General features: G+C 34.1%; 2 pseudogenes; both read left to right on the top strand.

The window, feature by feature from the left end:
- The first annotated feature begins 452 nt into the window (after positions 1–452).
- Positions 453–2,227, top strand: LOC149555977 (UDP-glycosyltransferase 74E1 pseudogene; annotated as a pseudogene).
- Positions 2,228–11,532: 9,305 nt separating this feature from the next.
- LOC149555976 (UDP-glycosyltransferase 74E1-like) overlaps positions 11,533–23,251 on the top strand; it is a 36,424-nt pseudogene continuing 24,705 nt past the window's right edge.

Genomic DNA, 23,251 nt, shown 5'->3' with positions numbered 1-23,251 from the left:
GTCTAAAGCCTAAACTAAAACGTAAAGGCTACCAAGAGAGACACTTAAATGGCTGCTATTACAGCTGTTGTCCAAATTCATAATGAGTTCAATCACTTTCATACCTATGTACTTTATTCATCTCATTTGTCATTTTTCTGCAATACAAGTACAAAAGCCAATTAATAAAATTCCAGAGACTCTCAAAGACGGTAAACTTATCCTGTGTGCATTTTGTAAAATCAACCATAAACGAACAGTAGTTGGCAATCGATTATACAGATGACATTCCATCTGTTTTTCGCTTGCCGGCCGCTAATATAATTACGTCCATTCTTAGAACTCTGAACAGACATTTCAGTTCTATTTATAGGCCTTTCTTGTAGTCTTAGAAGCACAGAGTTCTAAAGATTTGAATCTCAAAGTTTTCGTTTTGAGGGCTTTATCTAAATTAAGTTTTTGGTTCGAGGGAAATGGGGAACTTAGGAGAGTTAGAGAAGAGGGCTCATGTAGTGGTGTTTCCTTATCCAGCTCAGGGACATATCAATCCATTGATGGAGTTTGCCAAGAGGCTTCTCTCCCACAACCTCTTGGTGACATTTGTCAGAAATGATCTGGCTTTGAACAAGAATTACTGTTCTCATTCTCATGGTTGATGTCTCAATTTTTATTTTACTTTAAGCTATTTAACTGCAGTGCTGCTTTGCAGTCAACGGCTAATTATTGTTTCTATGGTTTAAAAGACTTCTCAGGTTTCACATTCTAAAAAATATTTGAGCTGAGTGATTGAGATCTAATGTTTTCTATAGTCCAACAGCTTATTGTTGCTTTTGCGACCATTTGTTTATATGTTATGAATATATTAAAACATTGAAGACTGTTTTTCCAGTATATCTTTATAAAAAATGCATAGAATCTTTAGTTGAGTGTCAATCAGTTTTAGTTAGTTGACAAAAGTTTTAGCATATTTATATGATCTTGAAATCAGTTGTCTCTATATTAGTATTCTCCAATGACAAATGGTACACCACCAGTTCTTCTCCCTGTATTACTCCTGCTGTTCTATTCTCTATTTTCTTATATACACTTCAAAGTGCCGACAGTTTACATAAGCCATTGAAATTATGAATAGATTCAATTAATGAAGGTAACAATGTAAAAGAATATCAAGTATTAATATAATTTTTTAAATTTTATTTACTATCAAATATATATTGACTAATCATTTTTTAACTTTTATGTTTAGTGAATGAAGATGATGAATTAGAGAATGGCATGAATGTGGAAGTTATATCTGGATTCTCACAACTGCGCCCATCAGATCTACCATCATTTCTTCAATCTTCAAATCCCTACCCATTTATGTTAAAGTCAGTGTTCGATCAAATCAATATCATTTCCCAAGCCACATGGATATTGGGAAACTCTTTCGCTGAACTGGAAGCAGCTGACATAAAATCAATAGACTCGCTCGTTCGAATTAGAAGAGTGGGTCCTCTAGTTCCATCATCTTTTCTAGAGGGAAACAATCCCAAAGATGCAGATGTTAGTGTACATTTGTGGAAAGCAACAAATTGCATAAATTGGCTGAAGACGAAAGGGAAGTCAAAAGTGATATATGTTTCCTTTGGTAGCTTGGCTGTCCTTTCTAAAGAGCAAATCCATGAAATAGCATTTGGACTAAAGACTAGTGGTCATTATTTCTTCTGGGTAATCCGTCCAAGTGATGATGATAAAGAAAATAGCACAACACAAGATTTGCCAGAAGGATTCTTAGAGGAAACTAGCGGGAAAGTATTAGTGCTGCCTTGGTGTCCACAAACAATGGTGCTTTCTTGTACTTCAGTAGCATTGTTCCTGACCCATTGTGGATGGAATTCCACACTAGAGAGCCTTAGTTCAGGGGTGCCTATGCTCGCAATTCCTCAATAGAGTGATCAACCAACTAATGCAATGTGCATAGCAGAGCATTGGAAGACGGGTGTACGATTGAAGAAGAGACAAGATGGTTTGGTTGGGAGGGAACAAGTGCATAAATCAATTATTGAAGTTGTGGAAACCGAACGGGGAGCTGAACTAAGAAAAAAAAGCTTTGCAGTGGAAGACACTAGCTATGAAAGCTATGGAGAATGGAGGATCTTCACAAAAAAATATTGAAGCCTTTGTCGAGGAGGTTAAAAATAGTGCACCATTAATGCCTTCAAGTGTCATATGAATATAAACAAATTAAAATTAAATTTATTATCAAGTTCTTAATTATGCTTGTTTTCTAAAGTCTATTTAGGGTTTGAAATTCCTAACAATATTTTTGAGGTGATTATTTTCATATTAAATAAAATAATCAATGATCTACATTTTGTAAGTCACCCTATACTACTGTTGGTATATCACACACTTTGAGAGCTAATATTTCTCCTAACTAGAATTAACATATAGTGCCATATATATTCATGAATTATATTGTATTGAGCATTTCTCAAAGGATGATATCTACTTGAAGATGCATACAACATTGTAAAATATTCTTTTATATTTGAATTTAGTTTTTTTTAAAATTTTTTTTTGTGAATCTAGTCTTGGTAGTAGGTAGCACCACATCTACTAGAATCAATACTCTTTCTAGAGTTGTGTTCTAGTATGATATTTTTCATCTAGCACATTATTCATCTACTTATCATACTCATTGTATGTATTCACCATCCTAATATTTTGATAATTTGAAAGTGGATATGAGAGTAGTACTTATTGTATGTATTCACCATCCTAATGTTTTGAAAGTTAGAAAGTGGTTATGAGAGTAGTAGTACAAATAATTTTATGAAGAGTCAATCATTTTTTTCCTTGGTAATAGTTATTTGTCTTATTTAGGGCAGTAACCATATACTAGGCTTTAAAAAATCATTGAAGAGCTTCTTTTATAGGAAAACTTTGGATTCCCATATATGTTCTTATTAGTATTGGAGGGACATCCCTCCAAACTACCTCTATATATGTTTTGTATTTTCATTTACCCTCAAGTTTACATAAAGAACACTTAATCCTTTTCTGAAAATTAGTCATAAGAACATATTAAATATTTACTGCTTGTGAAGAGATAGTGATTAATAGATTCATTGAGCTTAATAAGTTACTTAGATTGTATTAGATACCCCTATAAGAAATTCTACTAGATACTCCATGAAGAAACTAACATTGTAACATATCATCTCCTTTCAAAGTAGCTTTTATGAAAGTTGACAAATATCACCACTAAGGATTAATATTTTTATTAGGTAAGAAAAAAATTGAATTCACCCCAATTGTTTTACAAAGAAAAATAAAGAGATTTGCAAAAACATACAATTTGAAGAAGAACATAGCTAAATCAAAGATACAAAAATAGATAAAAACAAATAGACTAAATGATATTATCTTGTGTAGATTGATTGTCACACCCATGATACAAACATGTGATAGAGAGATGTAGTTTCAAGGAATTTTCTCCCTTCATTGGAACACAATCTAAGAATCACCATTATGCAAATCAGTACAAATAACAAAGAAACAAGAGGAAAGTTTCTTTGAGACCCCAACCAAGGGTGACATGTGAGGATTAGAGTGATTTGAGTGGTTCACCATCAAGTGGATGCTACAAAACAAGAGATGTTTTACTTCACTGATAAAGAGTGGGTGGTATCTAAACAAAGAGGAGTAGGAGAATCAAGTAACATAGTAGGAACATATATGGTCTCAATATGAAAAATCATAGAAGCCTCCAAGCTATAACCACAAGTTGAGTGTGAAGTAACTCTTGCATCATGAGAACTCTCTAGAGACCTTGATGCATCGAAAACCACATTCCAAGTGTCCAATTGTAATGAAATGACAACCATAAAAGGAGATGACTTCTTAATATAAAAATGGCTCCATTAATGACTCACCATAAATGTCAAAGAAAAATTCACTTGGAAGGGTTTTTAAGGGTTCAAGTCCATCAAGAAATTAAAATGTAGATTCATTTTCCACTATGATAAAATCAAAAATTCGAAGGGAAGATTTAGAATAGAAAATCCAAGGATTCACGATGAGAGTGTGCTTCACCAAAAATCATAAATGTTTCTCAAGAACAAAATTATTGATCAATGACCATAACAAAAGTGACCACGTAGTACTTTTGAAGGACTTCAAAAAAATTATAGGGAAAAAACATAGCAATCAAAACATCAAAGATATGACATAACATGTCTTACTTTCACTATAACATGTAGACAAGTATCATGTGGAACTTATTGACACAAAAGAAATGCCAAAATAGCAACTTCACTAGTACATATGTAAGGAGCACCTAAATTGGAAGACTAAAGGACCATATAACAATCCACCCTAATAAACCTAAAAGAGAGTAAACAACACCCAATGACAATTAGACACTAACCCATTATTATATTACTTTGAAATGCCATACTGGGATGAAATGAAGCAAACAAAGATTAATGGTGTTGTTCAATGAGTTGATGAGAGCATGCAACTAGAGTTGCAATTCAAAATTTCACTTTCACTAACATTCAACTCTCCTTAGCATAACATGCAATAAATTCATTTCTTGGGCATTCCTTTTGCTTTTCAATCTTTTCCTCTAGACCTTTGGAATGTTGTGCTTGCTAAGATCGAGAAGAAGCTTCAATACTAGATTACCAAACTACTTTCCTTGGCTAGTAAATAACAAGTTTGTTCCAAAGTTTTTCCAACTACTCATGTGTACTATTCCACTTGCTAAACATATTCTAAATCTTCTTACTTTAATCTTGAGAAATTACTTCATGATTTTCTCTATGCTTTAGGAGCTGATAGCCACGAATTTCATAAGGTGGCTTGGAAATATTATTGCCCTACAAAGGATATTGTTGTTCTCGACCTTATTTTGACCTAGAAGCATGGTACTTGTCTTTGTGGAAAATGAGCAATTCATGCTATTACTAGTGACAAATCTTGGAAAGTGCTTCTCAGACATTGCATTTCCTCTAGTTTTCTCATCAAGAGACTTGCTTGGAAGGGCGTTGGATTTCAAACCCTTCTTACTATGTCTGAGCTCATGCATATCCAGTGCACTTTCTCATCAAAAGTATTTGGCGAGCCTAGGGAGCTATCAAGCCCTAGCTTTGTTGGGTTGGAGATGGGTTTAGGGATGACGTGTCCATAAATTAGAAGAATATCTAGTGGTATCCTCTTTTTGTTGTTGAAGGGGTTTCACTTGCTAAAATCCATGGTGTTAGTACTCTGCACTTTCATAAGCATGGCATCAAAATGCCTAAGGATTTTTTTTTCCAGGGCTACTAAGAGCCTTAGATCTTGGGAGGACATGCAATGTTAATTGCACCTATCCCATCCAAATCAAAAGACTTTTGAGGTATTGGTGACTTCCATACCTTCACACATGCTTCACAAGATGGGCATTCGACTTGTTAAGCCTTGGTAGAAAAACTAGAAGTGGTATCCTTACACTCCTCTTCTTGGCTATAAGCCAAAGATGGGATACCAATGGTTAGTGCCCCATTTACCAATGGTTAACACTCTCAACCAGCATTGGCACTTGTAGTCTTCCCAAAAGACTTGGGATTTTATTTAAATAATATTTGGACCACCATTGTCAAGCCAAAGATTGCACACTTTTCTTAGTTTATTCTTTTCTAGGGCTTTCCCTAGGTCTTGGCTCAAGCATTTGAGTGTTCTAAACCCCAAGTGTCATTTTCATGGACAACCTTAAAAAAATTTCCATATTTTTTGGTTTTGTAGATGGGCTCAATGGTATTGGAGCTGGATTCAAGAATTTTTCAATATTTTTAGGTCTAAATATTTCTCTTGGCATGTGATACTGTTGGGGGATTCTCCTCAAATTCCTTTCAAGTACACCCATATTTGGCATGCTTTTAGGATGGTAATCTTGTTCACCCTCTAGAAAGATAGAAGTGTTGTTCTTTTTTCTCACAATTTTCTTCGTATTAATGTAATTATTTACACTAAGGAATGTATTTGTAACAATGTTATGATGCAGATTCATGTGCAAGCCAACAAAGTTACACTTGAGGTGGCCCACCTTCAAGAGCTACTTAACCATTGGCTAAATGTCCCATGTACTATTTCTATGGTACCTCCAAACTCTACCTCTATTGATTGATCTCCATCACATGGCCATCGGCATGGCTGAAGCTTCTCTGCCTGTTGGTTGCACACTCTGAGGTCCTAGGGTCCCTACCATCTACTACCAAAGGAAAAGATAATTGTTAGCACCACTCTATTTCTCCAACACCACATGCCTCGAGATGGTCACCCCCTACTCTAGTTGCTCCTGATAGTTGGATGTCCCTTGTTGCTCATGCTCTCACTTGGCCACCTACTTCCTCCTCCAAATGGAAATTCCCTCATGTGGATCTAGAAATATCGCATTCAAAGGCTAAGGAGGAGAAATAAAAAGAAAATGAAGCTAATGATAGATGGTATGCCCCTGACTCACCTTTGCACCCCACAGATGGTTCAGGAGATAATGATAAACTTGACCCACCTCCCTCTATGGGCACTTCTCCTGTCGCATGAGGTGGATGTTTTTTTTTATCAATAGTTGTATTACCTTTCAGTCACTTGTCATATGAACTCCCAAGGTGATCCTATATCCCGCAATCTTTTTTTTTTGAATATGTACTTTAATATTATAAATTAATAGAGAAGGCCTTATTCATAAATAAAAAAATCCTTTACTAATGACCTCACTCATAACCACACCTATGTTTGAAAATATGCACCCATATATTGACAATTTCCACATAGCCCAAAAGATAAATATATGCAAATAAGTAATGAAAATCTATATGAAAAATATGAACATTAGGCCCATCAAAGATAATAGAAGATGTAACCTAGAAAAATGCTCATGAGGTAAAAAACCAACATCTAAAAGCATCCATCCCCTAATGTACTATTCAAAATCAAATTTCATGCTTCAAAACCTCACAATTGGTAAACAAAATGTCACTCTTAACCACTTTGCCAAATTAGTCAACTAGCCAACTTTACAGATTTATACACTTGAAAACCACCAAGTGTTATTGTACAAAACCATCAGATTACAAATCATTGGACTCACCTTTAATAATAGACTTAAATTGGAATTAGCATTTACAAGTAATCATAAACACGAACAAGGGATCAATCCCTCTACACACATATACTATGGAGTCAAAATTATTCTATATGCTTTGTCAAGATACTTCCAATAAGAAATAATATCATATTGATTTCAAAGTTAAATAAATGTTCTAATCCTCCATCATTACACTACCACCACAAAAACATAAGAAGACACCCAATGAGAAGCCACATATGTCCTTAACAATCAATATCCCAAACCCAAACACTTAATCTAAAGGTATAAGTATGCTTCAATAGTTGTCGATAAATTTATCAACATTTAAAATATCACCCATGACATTTCCTAATACATCCAACTAATCCTATCTCATAGGTAAACAAATCATATAGAGTTAATTTCATGTCACCAGCATATATAATTCATGAAAAGCATTCATAGGATTGAATAATATGTTTGGGACCAACCAAGAGCTCCCAAAAGGAAAAGTTAAACCGTGATCTTTAAATAAGAAGATACACCACAATAACCAATTAGAAACCCAAAAGATGGCAAAGCCTAATCTTGCTATAGCATCTATCGCAATCCCTAATCCATCTTTTCATTTCATCGGACACCAATATTGTAAAGTAAAACTGAATTGTACAACATTCCACAATATTCCATTTTATCCATTAACTTGTTTTGTTACAAATTTTGGAAAAGTATATTTATTATCAAACAAAATCATTTTAAACTTTCAGTTTCTTAAGCATAAGCATAAATCATGAAACTAAATACCAGAAATCAATATATCCTACAAAGCACTGGGAATATGAACAGCAACCCCATCCTCAGCTTGTATCGTAAGGCAAGGTCATTAATGGATACATCGTCATCAGCACTGTTTTTGTTCTAAGAAAAAATGACAGATAATCTGATGGAAGTGCTTACGTAAATGTTAGGGTTGTGTATCTTCTTACAATGAACTGAGCCACAAAATGTGGGTACTGTTATCCCATCGAGTAGTTTGCACAGTAGTAAAGTACGTTCTAGAGAAAAGGAAACATAGTATTTTATATGAAATCTATTCTTCTCCTTAATATATTCAGATATGGTCATGTGTGTTGACTAAGATGGTCGGTATATTACAAAGAGACAAATAAAAAGCAATTTTGTACAGCTTAATATGAAAGATTTACAGTGTTGAAAATAATATTCTGTATCATAATTTAGTAATATATGTATAATTTACTTTGTAGCTTCGAGAGTAGGTCGTAATGTTGTAGTTGTCAAAAAGAATTATAGATAATGACGGTGACTCTGATTTCGTTTGGAATCAGTGGAGAACGATGTTCATGTTATATTCAGATTTCAACTCGTGTGTTCTATAGATCTAAACTCTTTCTTGTTTAACCTAAAAAATATATAATTGATTTTTTAACAATAATAATTAAATATTTTATTAATAATAACTAAATATTTTATTCTACCACTAAATTATGTATATTTTAAGATCTTTTTAAAAAGTGATATTTATCATCAATTTTCTTTTAAATCAATCTCTATTAGAGAAATTCTTCAATTTATCAAAATCATTAATTTAAATTTCATGAATTGTTACAAGAATTTATATGAACACGTCCAAAAACAATTAATATTAACTAACTATTATTTTACATTTTTATTATTAGTTGATTCCATCAATTAATATATTTTACTTAGAAATATGTTTGTAAGTTTTTCATTTTTTATAACAACTTATTTTAGTTATAATAAAATTTATTAAAGCAATAAATTTATTCCTTAGTTTTTGCCATATAATTTTATAAATTTATATAATGTAATTGTTATAATATTATATAAGTTGTATAAAATTTGTGAGAATATTTGTTTAAAAACTTGCATATCAATTGGAAACTCTTATGTTTGGTAAGAAAATATGTTCATTAGAAGGAAAAATTATCACAATTGAATAACATATTGTAAAGTATATTGGTAGGAAATCTTATCTTGAAATCTTAACTCTTAAAATTATCATGGCATAATGACTCAATTTAATTGTAAAATTCTTAGTTCAAAATATGTTTTTGGTTGAAGAAATCAATTAGAAACAATAAGATGGAACCTTTAAGATGTTCCAAGTCATAATAATTATTTTACACCTTAATTTTCATATTATGCTTCTAGATATTTTCTTACAGATTGTAAGCACCACTCTTCATCTACATCTTATTATATTCACATCTTATTAAAAATTCTTTATCAATGTTATCCAATTGCATAGTGGACATTATACCTTTCTAGATATCATTTTGTATCTAAATCCATAATTATGTTCCTATAGCTACCTTGGAAATTTTGTGGTACATCAATCATTCTCCTATTTTGTTGTATTTTTTTTTTACCTTAACATGTAATAAGAGACGCATTAGGAAAAACTTGTTCCCCCATAACACTTAGCATTTTCCCTTACCTTATATCTTGAGATATGCAATTCTACACTATAAAATTTCAAGCCTATCTTACAATATGTATTGCTTTCTTGATATGAGATGTACTCATAACACTCATTCCTTACCTAATTTATATTCTTATATAATTATTCTATTTTTATTATTCATGTGCTTTTTTCTCTACCCTCTAATTTCTTACATCATGGATACACCAAATACCATATCACATTTAAAGTTCTTTTATCAAATTTGAAAATAATTAGTTATATCAAAATGAAGATTTATTATCATGTCTAGATAGAATGTCATGATTGTATGGTTATTAGCCTTATAAGTAATAGAAAGTCTTGTTTTTTATAATTGTCTTTCTTCATCTTGATTCATTTCTACTCCATGTAATTTTAATCCTCCATGTTGTATATCTAACCTTAAAAAAGGAAAAGATGAAAAACTCTTTCCCTTTCTTCATATCCATTGAGAGCTATCTTAGTGGATGTTTCTATAATGATTTTATATCTTAGGTTTTAAAGATACTCATTCCAGTATTGGTCATGTTCTAATCACCCATTATTGAATTAACATTTTCTTTATAGGAAGCATTTTTAAGAGAAAATGTGTCACACGTTAGAATTATGACCATACTATTTGTACACTTGCCCATATTTTTCATGGTTGTAAATTCTATAACTACTGACGAAGAATGAAGTTTCAAAAAAAAATAAAAAATCATGTCCATATGTTTTTGAAATTAAATTTCATAAAATAGAATTATTCCATATTAATAGAATAGACCTAGACAAAATTATTACCTATTTAATATGAAAATAAATGCATCCAGGTCACCTATTTTCTTATATGAGATAGTATATAATGTATGTTGCATTAACCCTTTATATTCATTATTATTTCTCAACCTAAACATTCAATCTCTATATATTTTGTAAAACAAAACTATTTGATATTCTTTATTATTCCAACTATCATGAAAAATCTCCATAGATCATGCTTAAGTCAAAATAATTCATTATAATTGTCTTCATAAAAAATCTCAATACCTCGACCATAAGAACATCACATGGATATTGCCTTCATAAAAAGTTTCAATACCTCGACCATAAGAACATCACATGAATATATAAAACTCCAACAACACTTATAAAAGTGTAAGTTTTCTAACTCATAGAAGCATATAATAAATACTAAATAGAACATACCATAAATAATACCTCCTATTTGTCATTCCAACTATCATTTCTTTCCAACTTTGCTCACTTTGTGTCTTTTAAACTTTGTTTAATAGTTAGGGTATTTGAAATTCCAAAAATTCCAAACCAGTATGACATGTTGGCTCTTTGCTTGGGCCAGCCTTAAACATCACACACTAACGAAGAAATTAAGCTTGGAAAAGTAAGTCAAACTTTGACTATTTAACACTTTTACTCTAGAAATGAAGCATTAGTGTGTGATGTTTAAGCCGTTCGCTTTTCTTATAGACTACAATGACTGCGAGTACAGCTGTTGGGGGAAAATTCAGATTGATTTCAATCACTTACTTTGTGGAACTTTCTACTGTTCAATCAGATATCGAATATTTCAATATCTTGGGACACCCAAAAAGAGAAGCTCTGGAACTACTTCAAGATTAATGATACGTATGTGCTTTAGTCATCTCATTTGTCATTTTTCTGCAATACAAATACAAATCCAATACACCAGCCACCCAATTTTAAAAATTCCAGATTCTCACAGAACGCAACGGCCAGTAAATCATAAACGAACAGTAGTTGGCTGTATATATCATTATAGTGTTTGCATGGTCGAACGTTTACGTCTCGTGCTGCTAATTGAATTACGTCCATACTTAGACCTCTGGACAGACATTTCAGTTCTATTTATAGGCCTTTCTTGTAGCCTTAGGAGCGCAGAGTTCTAAAGATTTGAATCTCAAAAGTTTTTGTTTTGAGGGCTTTATCTAAATTAAGTTTTTGTTTCAGTGAAATGGGGAGCTTAGGAGAGTTAGAGAAGAGAGCTCATGTAGTGGTGTTTCCTTATCCAGCTCAGGGTCATATCAATCCATTGATGGAGTTTGCCGAGAGGCTTCTCGCCCAAAATCTCTTGGTGACATTTGTCACCACGGAGAAAGTTAGAGAGCGCATGGCAAAAGCTCAGAATGGGTCCATTAATGGAGTTTTGAAGAACATGAGGATTGAAGCAATTTCAGATGGGCTTACTCCTGATTTCGACAGTAAGAAAAGTTCAGAAAAGGCATCAGATCTGCTGAAAAGGTTTGGAAGTGTTTCATTTGAGCATCTAATAGAGAAGCTTAATGGTCAGGGCGAGAGAGTCTCTTGCATAGTCTATCACTCTTGTCTGGATTGGGTTCCACAAATAGCAAAGAAGTTTGGCATACCCATGGCCTTCTAAAGACCTTTGTTTTTGTGAGAAATATAAAAGTCAATTAAAATTCACAAATCTAAATCTAAAAATCTGCTTGGCACATGAAGGTGCCAAGTGTCAGTTTTGCTCGGCACCTTAAGGAGCCGAGTGGCAGTTTGCTCGACACTTGAAGGTGCTGAGTGACAGGCAACAAGTGCCAAGCTAGCTCAGCACAAGAGGAAGCCGAGTAGGCTCGGCACACAAAGGGCAAAGCTCGGCAGCAGTGGATGCCAAGTGAGCTCAGCTCAAACTGAAAGATAAATATTACTTAGAAGAATTTCAACATGAATGCTTTCACCATTAAAACTAGAGAGCAAATGCTTGAAGCTTCTAAACAATCTTGTCTAAATGCAATGAATAGAAGAGGAATCAATAGATTCAAGTATGCCTGCTTGCTTTCTATTCAACTTAGATTAAAAATATTACAAAATCTGGGAGCATTCAGCTTCAACCAGAAAACCCTAAACTGGTAAAGCTTTAAACTTAATGAACTTTAAACTTGCAGCTCTAATGGTTGTATACAATGGTGCCTAGAGCAATCATGGCTTCAACAAGACAAATCCAACAATAACAAACTTACAGAGTGAACAGGGAATCATGTGCAATTGGAGAGATTGGATTTGCAGATCACTTTCTTCTTCTACCTTCTCTGCTCTACTCTGCTAAACTTCTGATTTGTTTAATACACTCTAACTGGTCAAATGAATGTGAGACATTTCTTTTGTCATATATTTCCCCCTCTTTCCTGATTTCAAAACTCACCTACTGCATTCATATTTATGATTGTTTTGGAGTTCGTCACGAGTGGTAGGTGGGTGTTTGGCTCCAGGGGAAAACATCAACAAAATTAAATATTCTAACACTCCCCCTTTGTCCTGAGCCAAACAAACAAGGATCACTGCTGATCTAAATTAACTACACCAAGACTCTCTCTTAGGTGTACAAAAGTTCCAATACCTGATGGCTTTGTGAAAATATTTGCTAGCTGCTACTCAGACTTGCAAAATTCCATCTTGATATCCCCATTCTCCACCAACTCTCTGATGAAGTGGTATCTGATCTCTATATGCTTGCTTCTACCATGGAAGACTAGATTCTTGGACAATGCAATTGATGAAATGTTGTCACAATAAATTGTAGTTCCATCCTCTTGCCTTTCATTCAAATCTGTCAAGATCCTCCTTAGCCAAATTGCTTGACATACTACTACATTTGATGCTATTTATTCAGCCTCTACTGTAGATTGAGCAACAATAGGTTGCTTATTGGATGCCCATGAAATTGTACCTGATCTCATATGGAACATGTATTTGGAAGTGCTCTTCCTATTATCTATACTTTTAGCCCAATCACTATCAGTATAACCCACCAACTTGAAATCATTATTTGTAGTATACAAAATTCCAAATCCCTTGGTACCTTTTACATATCTTAGGATCCTCTTTCCTACTTGCCAATGGGAATCCTTTGGTGTTTCCATAAATCTAGAAATCAAACTTACTACATGCATTAGGTCTAGCTGAGTTGCAATCAAATACATTAAACTTCCAACCATACTCTTGTATAGTGTTGGATCCACTCTCTTGCTAGAGTCTTCCTTGCTCAACTTCAGACCTACTACTATTGGTGTTGGGGTTGCCTTACTATTATGTATTTTAAATCTCTCTAAGATCTGCCCTACATACTTTTCTTGAGAGAGGAAGATGCCATCATGAATTTGTTTTACTTTTATGCCTCAAAAGTATTTCAAGAGACCTAGGTATGTCATTTCAAATTCATTTTTCATGGCCTCTTTTAACTCACCAATTAGAGCATTGTAATTACCAATAAAAATCAAATCATCTACATACAAAACAACAATAAACACATTTTCATTTGTTGCCTTAATGTAGAGAGTAGGCTCACCATTTCTTTTGCTAAAGTCATTGCTCATCAAATATGAGTCAATCTTACTATACCATGCCCTTGGAGCTTGCTTGAGCCCATAAAGAGCTCTATTAAATCTATATACTTTGTGTTCTTCACCTGCAACTTCATAACCAAGTGGCTGCTCCACATATACTTCTTTCTTCAATACACCATTTAAGAAGGCGGACTTCACATCCATTTGATATACCTTCCATTTATGTTGAGCTGCAATTGCTATGACAGCATGCGCGGTTTCCATTCTTGCAACTGAGGCATATGTCTCATCATAATCTCTGTCATACTGCTATTTACAGCCCTTGACTACCAGCCTTGCCTTATGCTTATCAATTTTACCTTTAGCATTGTATTTGGTCTTGTAGACCCATTTCACTCTAATCACTTGCTTCTTGGGAGGCAAATCAGTTAGCTCCCATGTCTCATTTCTTTCTATAGCATCTATCTCCTCATCCATGGCCTTACACCATTTCTTCTCCTTAACACCTTCTTCAAAATATATTGGATCACTATGAGAAAATAATGCAAAATTAACACTCTCATCATAATATTCATACCTTTCATCTTGATATATCTCCCTAAGACTCTTGGTCTTTCTTGGTAAAAGGGAGGAGAGTGTGGGATCAGAATCTTCACTGTTGTTGCTCTGCTGACCAACTTGGTCTTCAATGTTACTCAGCACTGACACTTGATCATGCCTAGAGGAGCTCGGCAATGACTGAGGCTGCTTGCCTTTTCTTCTATTTGTCCTTCTTCTTGCTATTCATCAGTATCTTCTTCACTCATAATTGGCACTTTACTAGAAGTGCTTGGTGACTCATCAATTTGTCCATACCATGACTGATTTTTAAGAAATTCCACATCTCTTGAGAGGATCATCTTGTTGTTCAATGGGTCATACAATATGTATGCCTTTGATTCTAAACTATACCCTGTGAAGATGCACTTCACTCCTTTGTTATCCAATTTTTACCTTTTCTCTTTAGGCACATTTGCATATGCAACACATCCAAACAACCTTAGGTGTTCAACTGTCCATCTTCCTCGTGACCATGCTTCCAGTGAAATTCTATCACGGACTGCCTTTGTAGGACATCTATTAATTAGATAAACCATTGTTGCCATACTCTCTCCCCAAAATTTAGTTGGGAGACCTTTCTCTTTCATCATGCTCCTTACCATTTCAACAATGGTCCTGTTCTTTCTTTCAGCCACTCCATTCTACTGTAGTGTATAGCTGGTTGTGAACTCTTTCTTTATACCATGTTTCTTGCAAAAATTTATAAAAGAATTAGAGGTATACTCCCCTCCTCTATCTGATCTTAGGACCTTGATATAGTCTTCACATTCTTTTTTAGCCTAGGCTTTGAACTCAAGAAACTTATCAAATGCTTTAGATTTAGATTTCAAAAAATAAACTCATGTCCTATGACTGAAATCATCAATAAATTTCATGAAATAAGAACTCCCCCCAATGGAAGTAACTTGCATAGGACCGACTAGGTCAGTATGCACTAACTCTAATGGATATCTAGCCCTCCTAGAATTTTCAGAATTAAAGGGAAGCCTATGTTGCTTACCCAAAATACAAGCCTCACACTTGTCACATGAATTTTTTATACGTGGAAAACCTTCTACCATTCTTTTATTTGACAACAAATTTAAACCAGCATAGCCAAGATGACCATACCTGAGGTGCCATAGCTGTGAGGGGTCTTCAATCACACTCCTTAGAGCTAATTGTGTGGGAGGTGCAGCACCAACTTGAGATGAGAAACATGTCTCTATCCTCAAGGGAAACATTCTGTTCTTTGTCATTTGAACTACTACAAGTAAGTTTTTTCTCCCATCTTTTTCATGAATGACACACATGTCATTCTCCATCAACACTTTGTATCCATTTTGAATGAGCTCACCAATGCTCATCAAATTTTGCTTCATACCAGGGGAAAAATACACATTTTGGATTTTCTTCTTCTCACCTTGCTTGGTGCCGACCATAATAGATCCTTTACCCACTACTGGTAGGGTTTCATTATTACCCATTTTAATTTCAGATTTGAAACGCTTGTGAATGAATGAAAACAAAGTTTCATTACCACTCACGTGGTTGCTACATCTACTATCGAGGTACCAAACCTCAGGGCTTCCTTCTTCACCAACATTACACATGATGAAGGCAGTGGCATTGTTTCCACTTTCCATGTTCACATCAGCCACATTTGCTTGACCTAACTGATCATTTTGCTTCTTCCAGCATTCACTTGCATAATGCCCATATTTATGATAGTAGTAGCATTCTACATTACTCTTATTTGAGTTGTAATTTTTCTTACCTCCTCTTGAGGTATTTTGTGAGCTACTTGCCCTATTTGCTCTTCCTGAGCTTTCTACTTCAGCATTTATTTGTTCTCCATTACCTCGACCTCTGCCTGAGCCATTTCTTCCTCTCCCCCTTCCTCTTGGATTTGACTGAGCCTTGAATGCTTGCTCTTGAGAAGAAGAAGATGCATATTTGTTGATCCTATGCTCATGGGTTTGAAGAGTGCCTATCAACTCATCCATTGTCAAAATAGTGAGGTCTTTTGCCTCTTCTATGGTCATGACCAAATTGTCATATTTATTAGGTAAACTCCTCAATATATTTTCCACTATCCTCTGCTCTTGATAGTCTTCTCCATTTGATTTTAGTTGATTAATCACATTGAAGGTCCTTGAACTGAAATCTGCAACTGATTCATTTTCTTTCATTTGAAGGTTCTCAAACTCCCTCCTTATATTCTATAGCTTTACTATACAAACTTTATCAGTCACCTTGAAGTTCATCTCAAGGATATCCCATGCTTCCTTTGCATAATTTGCTGTTGCAATTTTTTGGAATACTGTCTCTGTCAATGCTACTTCAATCAAACTTAATGCCTTTTCATCTTTCCTCCTTGACTCTTTCAAATGAGTCTTTTGTGCATTTGTGAGGGCAGCATACTGAGTTGGGTCTGTCACATCGTTGAACCCATTAACTACAAACTCCCACAAATCATTTGCAACCATTATGGTTTTCATCTTCTTTGCCCATGTATCATAATTTTGCCCATTAAAGGATGGCGGCTGCTACCATATCTTTCTTGTATCTACTGCCATGTCAAATATCTCAAGAAAATAAATGCCCTAACTCACTGAGTATGTGGGGCCTCAAAGCTCTGATACCATGTGAGAAATATAAAAGTCAATTAAAACTCACAAACCTAAACCAAAAAATTTGCTTGACACATGAAGGTGCCGAGTGCCAATTTTTCTCGGTACCTTAAGGAGCCCAGTGGCATTTTTCTCGGCACTTGAAGGTGCCAAGTGATAGGCAACAGGTGCTGAGCTAGCTCGGCACAAGAGGAAGCTGTGTAGGCTCGGCACACAAAGGGAAAAGCTCGGCAGTAGTGGATGTCGAGCGAGCTCAGCTCAAACTAGAAGATAAATATACCTTAGAAGAATTTCAATGTGAATGCTTTCACCATTAAAACTAGAGAGCAAATGCTTGAAGCTTCTAAACAATCTTGTCAAAATGCAATGAATAGAAGAGGAATCAATGGACTCAAGTATGCCTATTTTCTTTCTATTCAACTTAGATTAAAAATATTACAAAATCTAGGAGCATTCGGCTTCAACTAGAAAATCTTAAAATAACCCTAAACTGGTAATGCTTTAAACTTCAATGAACTTTAAACTTGCAGCTCTAATGGCTACATACAATGGTGCCTGCAAAAATCACTATTTCAACAGGAAAAATTCAACAATAACGAACTTACAGAGTGAACAGGGAATCATGTGCAACAGGAGAGATTGGATCCGCTGATCACTTTCTTCTTCTTCCTTCTCTGCTCTGCTCTGCTAAACTTTTGATCTGCTGAGTACACTCTAACTGGTCGAATGAATGTGAGACATTTTTTTTGTCATATATTTCCCTCTCTTTCCTTATTTCAAAACTCACCTACCGCATTCATGTTTATGACTATTCTAGAGTTCGTCAGGAGTGGTAGGTGGGCATTTGGCTCCAGGGATACACGTCAACATAATTAAATATTCCAATAGTTTTGAACACAATCTTTTGCAGTTTACTCCATCTATTACCATTATAACAAAAGAGGTGGTATGTAGGCATAACTTCCATCATTCATTTTCAAATAGGTTTTAATTTCAAAAATGATCTGGCTTTGAACAAAAATTATTGTTCCCATGATTGATGTCTCAATTTTTATTTTACTTTGAGATTTTTAACTACGCTACTGCTTTGGAGTCAACGGCTGATTAATCTTTCTATGGTTTAAAAGACTCTACAGGTTTAACATTCTTAAAATGCTTGAGCTGAGTGGTTGGGATCTAATGTTTTCTATAGTCCAACAGCTTATTGTTGCTTTTGCGACAATCTGTTTATAAGTTATGAATATATTCAAAACATTGAAGACTACTCTTCCAGTATATCTTAATAAAAAATGCATAGAATGTTTAGGTTGAAATTTGATCAGTTTTAGTTAGTTGACAATAATTTTAGACTGATGTCATTGCTATTAGCATATTTATGTGATCTTGAAATTAGTTGTCTCTATATTAGTATACTCCAGTGAAAAATGGGACACCATAAGTTCTTTTCCCTATATCACTGTTGTTGTTCTATTCTCTATTTTCCTATATACACTACAAAGTGCGAACTTTTTACATAAGCCATTGAAATTTTGAATAGATTAAATTATTGAAGGTAATCAATAATATTAAAACAATAAGTATTAATATAATTTTTTAAATTATATTTATTATCAAATATATTTTGACTAACCATTTTTAATGTTTATGTTTAGTGAATGAAGAGGATCAAGCAGAGAATGGCATGAATGTGGAAGTTATATTTGGACTCCCACAACTACACCCATCAGATCTAACATCATTTCTTCAATCTTCAAATCCTAACCCATCTACATTAAAATCAGTGTTGGATCAATTCAATATCATTTCCCAAGCCACATAGATATTGAAAACTCTTTCGCTGAACTAGAAGCAGCATAAATAAAATCAATGGACTGACTCATTTGAATTAGAACAGTGTGTCCTCTAGTTCCATCATCTTTTCTAGAGGGAAACAATCCCAAAGATGCAGATGTTAGTGCACATTTGTGGAAAGCAACAAATTGCATAAATTAGCTGAAGACAAAAGGGAAGTCAACATTGATATATGTTTCCTTTGGTAGCTTGGTTGTCCTTTCTAAAGAGAAAATCCATGAAATAGCATCAGACTAAAGGCTAGTGGTCATTCCTTCTTGTGGGTAATCCACCCAAGTGATGACGATAAAGAAAATAGCACAACACAAGATTTTCCAAAAGGATTCTTAGAGGAAACTAGCGAGAAAGGACTAGTGGTGCCTTGGTGTCCACAAAAAATGGTGCTTTCTCATACTTCAGTAGCATTGTTCATGACCCATTGTGGATGGAATTCCACACTAGAGAGCCTTAGTTCAGGATTACCTATGCTAGCATTTCCTCAATGGAGTAATCAACCAACTAATGCAATGTACATAGAAGAGCACTGGAAGACAGGTATAAGATTGAAGAAGAGACAAGATGGTTTGGTTGAGAGGGACGAAGTGCATAAATCAATTGTTGAAGTTATGGAAACCAAACAGGGAGCTAAACTAAGAAACAAAGCTTTGGAGTGGAAGACATTAGCTATGAAAGCTATGGAGAATGGAGGATCTTCGCAGAAAAATATTGAGACTTTTATTGACGAGGTCACAAATAGTGCACTATTAATACCTTCCACTATCATATGAGTATAAACAAATTAAATTTGAATTATTTATTAAGAGTTTAATTATGTTTATTTTTTAAGAGTGTTAAGATTTGTAAATCCAAACAATATTATGAGGTAATTACTTTTGTATTAATAATAGTATCAATTATCTATGCTTTGTGAGTTACTCTTTCTTAATGTTAACTTATCCCACATACTTGGGAATTAATTGTTCTACTAACTACAATTAAATTTAACATAGATAAAGATTATTGGTAGTGCAATTTATATATCAATGAATCACATCATCATATTGAGCATTTCTCAAAGGATGATATCTACTTAAAGATACATGCAATATTTTGTAATATTATTTTATATTTGAATTTAGCTTTTATTTTTTATTTTTTGCCAATCTAGTCTCTATTGTAGGTAGCACTGTAATACCCCAAAATTGGCTCATTGTCACGTTAACCAATTTTGGTCTATTTGATCAACCCTAAAGTCCTATTTTACTAGGCAATTTTGATTTTGATAATCTCTACTCGACCCAACTATCAAATGTAGAAAATCATTAATTTGCATTAATCACACTCTTTATTTAATTCCTAAGTATTGACTCAAATTAGCTACATTAAACCTATTGATTAAATTTAGTATAATTATAAGTGTTTATACTTTAATTAAATTAAATTACTTCTTTAGCTAATGTACAAAGGAATTAAATATATTTGATTTAATTAAATATTCTTATTCTAATTGTTGAATTTAATTATTCAATCTAGAATACTCAATTATGAGGTCATATTTAATTTTCTTAAATCAAATATCTTCTCCAATATTCTCTCTTTAGTTCAGAAATGGAAACTCTTAGTTTACTAAAATCAGAAAAGGAAAGAAATTAGTTAATTTCTTATTCCACTCAAAAAGAAATCAGTTAACTTCCTTTTCATAAGGAAACTTTCCATTTTAATTGAATGTCATTTCTAATCTCAACCATTCATCCCGATTAATCTTGACCATTGGTGGATTTCAGAAATTCTATTTAAGAGACTCCTAATTCCTTATTATAGAGGTTGGAAATTTGAATCATATTGAACTATTGTCAAATTAATTACTCATTCTAGCTTTCATGCTTACTTGATATTTTAGCATCGTTTAGATAAAAAAAAAATGCATACATTTAGCTTAATTTATTTTATTGCTTAGTAGAATAAATTGCATATCATTTAGATTAACTGCATAACTACATACTTTCCATAAAATCTTCATACTAGATGGTTTGGTTGCCTACTTCTCGATGTGAGAGAACATAGGCAAAATCCTTCTAGTTAGAAGGCAACAGATTGCTGTGTTAGGTGTCTTGGATAAATGACTCCATGTTTATTCCACAATGACTCCACAAGTAAAGACCATGTCAAAGTGTCTATGAGGATCTAAGGCCCACATTTCATGTACACATTTCTAGTGCCCACCATGGGGTCGAGAAAAATAAGTTTTTTGGCCTCATTTAACATATTTTCTAATATTTTTGTCATTCTATCATATTTGTACATACAAACTTCAAAATTTTTATGTGAAAAATCTCATTTTTGTGTGAAGATTTGAAGCTTTCGCCTGCTTCTCTGCACATTCTCATGTGAAAGAGTGCCCCATTGTGCAGTTTCTTGCATGACACCTCATTTTCTTGCACAGGTCTATATAAGAGTTCGTGCAGATCTACGTAAAAGTTTGCATGAGATCTTGCAATAGCATATTTAAAATGCAGATTTTCAATGTTGTTTATCATTTCTTTTCATTAACATGTGGTCTCTAAAGCATCTTTATTTCAATTTTTTGATTTTCTGCAACATAACCATTTTCTGTAGTACATTTTGATGAAGATTCTTTTTACAAAAACTTTCCAAACATGAACTGACTGTGTGTTTGCAGGACGTTGCCAAAGATATGATTTTCAAAGACCAATTTTATAGCCCACATAAAACATTGTGTCTTTTTTCTACTTTCCATAGTCTATTTAGGGCTTGTGAACTTCATAGGGTGCAAGATAGAGGAATAGGGGACTATGCTCTTCACCACTTGAAGGTCATGACCAAGTGTGAATCAGAAACCTAGAAGCCTCTGAAAGACAACATACGAGAGAGTCAAGAAACTTAGTGCTTCTCTAGTGTGAATCCTCTTCTATGACAAGATGATTATTATTCTGAGGACTCTATTGATCCTTGTCACAAGATCACTATCAAAGCATATGACAAAGTTGAGCAAAAGTCTCTAGGTCTTGTGGTGTTACCCCTCCACATCAGTCTTGTAGAGAGAGGTGTCACTTTTTAGGTCCTTGACATTCCCTTGGCTTACAATATTCTGCTGGAAGGCCATGGATACATGAGATGCATGTTGTGCCATCCACATACCATCAATGCATAAAATTCCCATTTCATGGCTCTAAAGTCACTATCCCTGCAAGTACTAGCTATACCTGCAATATGCTGAAAGTTGCTAAGAATTTTGTACCTGCTAATAAGGAATCTGTTGATTATCATGATAACAAGCTGAAGCAAATTGAGTAGTCATTCAAGCTAAAAGAAGCTAGCATGGGTGAATACCACATCGAACCAGTGATGCCATTAACATCTCTTCCTGAGTCTCCCCATTATTATGGGAGGCCATTTGAGGCAAATAAGCCATTTGTGTTGATACCTCAAACCAAGTATAATGGTACTTTTGTCAAGACTATAGTCCTTTTAGAGGATGAAAGTGAAAATAAAGCCATTGTTGTGTGGCTTTACAGAGAGGAGACTCTAGTTGACCTCATAGAACAAGCTCATGAGATCACTCCTGAGAAATATGGCCCCAGTCTTAGACTCATGAAACACTTTGGCTATAAGGAAATTGATTCTATTAGATGCAATAACAATGGTCTAGTTGATATTGTCAAAGAAATAGTTCTAAGAAATAGAGATACATCTGGTCTAGGCATTAAGAAGTTCCCTTCCATTTAGGGATTAAAAAATTCATACCAGAGCCTGAGAGTTCATTTAGAAATGAGTCACAAGCTGAGTCTAACACTCAAGAAGATAATACTGACGATGAGGATCCTTATCCTTATCCTATTCCTCATGATCTTGCTAAATTCATTGCTAAGTCAGATGACTTTGTGCCATGTGTCAGCATTATGGATGGTACTAGTGATTCTTCTGAGGACAATAGTGATCCACACCATGTCGATTCAGAATAGGGAGAGTCTAGTTAGGCATTAAGTGTTGAGTACCTATGTAAAAACCTAGATGATGAAGGAGAGTATGTCCCTATCACTATTTGGGAATTCTATAGGTTGTTGCCATGTAGCATTGATTCTAAGGAATATGAATTTGACTCCCTTTCAGAAGCAACTATAGATAAAGACATTGAACAAATTCATGTCTATGAAAACCAACTCTAAGTAGGTGAAGCATCTAGGTTTAGGTTGGATGGGTCCAACAGTGTCCTTGAGTCTTTGATTGATGATGTTAGTGCTCAAAGGCATTCGAACACACTTGTGGATGAAGTCTCTCTAGGTATCAAATTTTTGGTCCAAGCATTTAATAATTA

The sequence above is a fragment of the Cupressus sempervirens genome, chromosome 5 (assembly GCF_028749045.1).
Source record: "Cupressus sempervirens isolate cs-2001-9-10 chromosome 5, ASM2874904v1, whole genome shotgun sequence".
Lineage (NCBI taxonomy): Eukaryota > Viridiplantae > Streptophyta > Pinopsida > Cupressales > Cupressaceae > Cupressus > Cupressus sempervirens.
The sequence above is the reverse complement of the archived record's forward strand: the minus strand, read 5'-3'. Positions and strand labels throughout refer to the sequence as shown.